This window comes from Crocodylus siamensis, chromosome 2 (assembly GCF_052110815.1).
Source record: "Crocodylus siamensis isolate JL-2025a chromosome 2, ASM5211081v1, whole genome shotgun sequence".
NCBI lineage: Eukaryota > Metazoa > Chordata > Crocodylia > Crocodylidae > Crocodylus > Crocodylus siamensis.
Window position 1 is genome coordinate 183,254,413 of NC_143396.1, and position 6,000 is coordinate 183,260,412.

Sequence of the window (6,000 nt, forward strand, 5' to 3'; positions counted from 1 at the left end):
TCACAGTGTTCGGTTGCATTGAAAATATGTTAAATGCTAACAAATATTGGTCTGATCGTCTTTTTTATTGCTATTTATTTTGGCAAAACTTTGGTTTTACAAACCGTAAGGTCCCTTTCTTCCAAATACCTATGCCTGTACCTGTGCCTGCACCACTTGATACAGCTGAATAGTCCTGTAGAACAGCATTTCTCAACCTGTGAGTCATGACCCAAAGTGGACCACAAGAACATATGGGTTGCAAACAAACTTGAAAAATGGATCAACAAATTTTAAAAATAGATTCTCCTTTAAAGGAAAAAAATGTAGGAAACCATGGCTGCTTGGGGCCCCCCATTCTCCATGGCATCGCCACCACACACACTGCACCGCACACTGGGGGAATGGAGGTTGAGGGCAGTAGCTCAGGAGTGAGGGGTACTGGGTCAGGACTGGTCATTGATGATTACAAGTGGGTCCCAGTACAAAAAAGGCTGAGACCCACTTCTGTAGAACTCAGTGGGTGCATCCAGACAAGTGTGGCTGCGTTTTCCCAGGGACAAAGAACAACGCTGCTAGTTGTTCCCAGGGAATTCTCCTGCATGTGTGTTCTGGCACACGGCAAGTTGGGAGGCTGCCTTACCTCGGGCTCCAGGGGCCTTCTAGGGCTCCAGAAGCAGCGATCTAGCAGCAGGGAACCTGGCCAGTAGAGCTGTGCAAAACACCATCATTTTGTTTTGACGTCCGTTTCACCATTTTGAAAGGGACAGTGTTTTGTTTCGTCATTTCATTTAGTTTCAAAGCACTGTCCTATTTCGTTTTGTCGAAACTGTTTCACTAGAACCAGTGGCAGCAGCATTCTTCCTGGCACTGGGCACAGGCTGTGGCCAGCACCGGTCCCAGGTGGCAGAAGCAGCCTCCTCTCATCCAGGGCATAGCTCCAAGGGCTCACACCCCCGGGAGGGCTGCAGGGCAAGCCGCTGATCTGCACACCAGATGAGAGGCTGCTGCTGCCACCTGAGACTGGCGGCAGTAGCAATCTTCCCCAGTGCTGGGCGCAGCCTGCACCCAGCTCCAGTCCCAGGTGGCAGAGACAGCCTCCTCTCATCCGGCATGTAGATCCGGGGACTCATACCCCCGGGAGGAGTCTGGCTGTGGCCAACCAGGCTCCAGTTTCAGATGGTACATGCTGCCACCACATGCACTGCCTCTCTTTTTTCAGGTGCAGGTTTTTTTGACACTGGAATCTCCCAGTGTCAAAAAAACCTCCCATGCTGGAAATTAGCAGCATGGGGAACATCAGCATGTGCAGGATGTGTGGTGCCACAAACAGGACATGTACACTCGTCTGGATGCACCCAGTAGGTCTACACTTCTACCCCCAATGCCCCTTTGATTCCTGATTCACCCGAAGTTTAAAACCAACTACCTGGCACTGGCAGCAGCATTTCTGTTCAGGCAGCAGTGACAGCTTCAGTTGATTTCCTGGCTCATTGTAATCTACCTGATTCCCCCAAGACTCTTCATTTCACAGGTGTTATTGACCCCCCTCTCCTTTTTAATTGTCTTGATGTTCCACTAATCAAGACTGCCTTTTTGCTGCAATCATGCTGCCTTAGCTGCTCCTGGTAGCTCCTATTTCACAGCCAGGCAAACTGTTTTTAACTCATTCCTGTAAAATTATATTTGGTATTGCTTCCATCTTAAACTGAATAATATAGCCCTAGGCTCTTAGCATATTAGCAAAGCACCTAGTTTCTTTTTACCTGGAGAAATATATGTTCTGTGTTATATGGGATGATGCACCTCACCATGTGCACCCCACTTTTCAAAAGCTTAGATCCACCCATGGCTACACATGTGCATAAAGTGTTTACATGTGCTTCAGTGTTTAAAGACATAAATGTGGAGCCCTGCAAGATCTGTCATGGTCTTGTCAATAAATGATGAGGAGACATCACTTCAAATGAGTGTGACTGGGAGGATTCTTGTCTCATATCATCATAACGAATCCACATGGGACTGAGAGAAGAGTTCATTAAATGAGGACTTGCTCTTTCTTGTTAGTCAATCTGCTGCATCATAATAATGATAAAAAAAATCTGTTCCTTCTGCTGGGATTGTTAAAGGCAGGGGTTTGTTATATACGCATTTTGTTTAATAATGAGGTTGTGTATTGTACTTCAAAGATGTTAAGGCACTTTAGAACAGTTGCTTTTTGCTATACGTATTTATTAACAATCTTTCAAATTAAAGATGAATTGTATAAAGATGAAAATTATATGAATATAAATAATTACAAATATAAACAAGCTTTTAATCAAGCTTTCGTTAATAGAAAACTAGACAAGTATAAAACTATGGATAAAGTCAGGAATTTTAAGTAGTTTCTTATGGGTGACAAAGACATTTTGTTTGGCTTCTGTATCCAAAAAGCATACAAACATCCATGAAATAGGCAGCATTATACTACCGTACCTTTGTCCAGCTTCTCACAGCACAAAGGATTTCATCATTTTCCATTCAAGCATTCTACCCTGTAGACCATACATGAACAAACAGTCCCATCAGCGTTAATGAAGCTACTTATGTGACAAGGGGCCTTCAGGTCAAACCCTGATAAACAATAGCTCTCATCCTTCAAGGAGCTTCTTACCAGCACCTCCCAGTACCAACAGGGAGTGCCAATTGACAGCAGAATCTACCCAGGCAAACCAAATTGTGTCTTCCACAAAACAATCATTTCACTTGCTTCTGTAATGCAGCCATCTTTGGGCTAAAAAGCAGGATATTATTTTTTTTATGAGTACACAGTAGAAGCTTAAGTATCCAGTCTTGCAAATTCAATCTCACTGCTAAAGTGAATAGGATTTCCTATGTGACAGTTTCCAGTTTCCAGCCTTAAACCAACCACCCCTGAAATTCAGTGGGAATCTCTCCGTTAACCTTAATATGACTTGTACTGAGCCTTAAACAAAGTGAAAAAAAATACTGGAACCACAAGGGAAGTGTACACAATGCTAATCAAAAAAATGTATGCTGACTAATCAAAGATGGCAGGAAACCAGAATTTACACCTCTGCCAAGCACAATCTATTCAAGTGTGTGCTGTTATCTCCTTCCGCGGTAGAAGCTGACTATTTTTCCCTTGCCAGTAGCTTTTTGACATATCTTAGAACCAATATACACTACATTCTTAGGGCATTTTTACACATGTTCCAGGAGTTGGTGGGGGGATGCTTTAATTAGAGTGGCTCTGAGAGCGGTTCTTTCTAATTAAGGCACCCATAGCATCTTAGCATCCCTGCGCTTCAAAATGGCGGTGTAGGCACTTTAACTAAAGCTCTTTCAATGAGCTTTAGTCAAAGTGGCCCCTGTCCCTCCCCCCCCATGATATTTTGAAGTGTGGGAACACTGATACATGAGATGTGGCAGCTGCTGGAATGCACTAAGTAGCATGCTTCAGCAGACTTGATTAATCAAGCTTGCTCTGATGCGCTGTAATTACATTGCGTTGAAGCAGCATCCCCACATGTGTACGGGCACCCTTAGTGCACAAGTGACTATGTCATCTCACTCTGCAGAAAGCCAAACCTCTTCCCTCAACTGGGGTTCCCTTGGGGCCAGTGTTCCTTCTAAGCTGAGCACAGGTGCGGCTGCACACAAGTAAAAATCTTGCTGTGCACAAACTTTTTAAAGCCATGCACCCACCCAGAGAGGAGCTGGGCACGGAGTGTGGCAGAGGCATTGGGGCCGGCATGGGATACTTACGGAAGGTAAGCTCCTAGCTCCTTATGCAGGGCAGGCTCTGCTGGCTCCGGGGAACTGCTTACCTTGGGTAAGCGTCCCATGCCAGCCTCTGTGCCTCCCCCCTTTCAGTTCTATCGATTGTGTCCAGCCCATGGCTGGGCCACAGCACTCCACTGCGCTGCTCTGGGCAGCAGTTAGCATGGAGAAGAGTGGTAGCCAAACCCTGCCCACTCCCACCTGGACACTTACTTTGGGACAATTACCAGCGGACCGCGCTGCCCCAAAAGGGGGAGGCAGGACCAAAGCGGCGTGCTCACAGACTGAAGTGGCGTGCTCATGGACCGCTTCTCCTTAGAGGGAACATTGCTTGGGGCCAGTGTTGTTTCTGGGTTTCCCAGCCATATTCAGGCAATCCAAGGCCTGTAGTTGGTTGTCCTCTCATATAACTCAGACTCTTGATCCAGCCTCCACAACTGTTTACATCCCTTCCTGAATAGACAGGCCCAGAGGTGTCACTCTCATCTTTGGAGACTATAAATTTTCAGCAAGCTAATTTGGCAATTGGTTCTGCAAAGACTGGCTATAGTGTACAATGCAGAGTAGTGTAGAAATACCCAAGCTAACTTTAAGATTGCCAGGTACTGGAAGCAGTCTAACAGTGGCAGGATAGGGCTCAAATTGAGTCAATTTACCCTGGTTCTCATTTAAAGCAGGTTTCCAAGTTAACCTAGATATCTCTATTCTACACTGAAGCATAATCATACTTTAATGCACAAATTTGATTGCAAGCACAAGTAGTTCCATTGCTTTCAGTGGGATTACTTACATGGTTAATGGTAACTCCTACATTGTGGAATTGTGGGATATGTTTGCATTATTTTAGTAAAAACGTTGATTTTTATATTGGTTTTCACCTGACCTGATAAAGAGTGAGGAATCATTGGTCAATAAACTAGTGTGTTGTCCCTTTACTATGTCTGAGTTGAGAGACTGGACTATCAGGATTCATTGACGTTCGAATACGTCTTCCTAGACAAAGCAATGGATATGCTAAAAACTCCCTGAAACCTGCTTCTGCAGGACTGGTAACAAGTCAGTGGATTAACTAGGAGTAGGGACTTGATCATTTAATGAGGCTGATCAAAGGGATATGGAGAGTATAAAAGAGTGGTTTTCTAGTTCTGTTAGAGGAAACTGCCAGGCAGTTTAAATGAGGAAAGACTTTTAGCAACAAATTATTTTCGAGCAGTGTGCAAAGCATTGACTCTGGGACATGTGCAACTCAAAAATATTGCATCCCATGGCTCTCAGCCACATCCAGATTGTGGTTTGTGGTTAGAATGGTTAGGAAATTTGGTTACCCCCAAATTATGGGCTGTTTCAGGAGGGATCTTAGGCCTCATCTATACTATGGAACTTTGCCAGTAGAAGTCAACTTTGAGTACCTGTGGACTGCCTGTATAGACATTGGGTTTATGGCACATTATAACCTGCCATCTGATAAAGCCAGGTTACCAGCTACATTCTTCTACCACCAGTTCAACATTTCTCCTTCCCCCTGTCCTCCACCTTATACCTATTCTCTTTCACTCCTCTGATCCTCACTGCCATGTATTTGCATTTTCACAGACCTGTATTTTGGCTTCTATTTGACCCAGGAGAGCATACAATTCATCAGCAGACTGCCTATATGCCTGTAGAAGGATGTTTGTGCCTGAAAGCTTGCAAAAAACAATTTTTCCAACTATTTAGTTGGTCTAATAAAATATACCACATCTACCCGAAGAACTTTCTCTGCCTATGTCCTTAGACCAACATGGCTACAACCAACAACCCTAAGTCATAACAATACATATGTCCTTGATAAGGCACTTTATGTTCTACTTATGAAAGTTGCTATTAAATTATTCTAATAAGTAAATTTAAATTTTGATTTCTGAATTATATTCAAATTTTGAAAATTACTCACTAAAAATTAATTTATACATTTAGTGAGAAGCTGCAAAAGAATACATGTGTGGCAGAGGCAGTGGAGTCACCAAGCCGTAGGAATCTGGCAGCAGCGGCAGGATCTCCAAACTGCAGGCTTTGCCGGCAGCATCACAGTATGCCAAGCTGCAAGAGCATGGCATGCTGAGCCACAAGGACATGGTGGAAACAGTAAGATCACCATGCCACAGGCCCTGCCAGCAGCACCGCAGCATGCAGAGCCACGAGAGCATGGCAGCAGCAGCAGAAACACCATGCTGCAGGACTTACTGGCAGCACTGT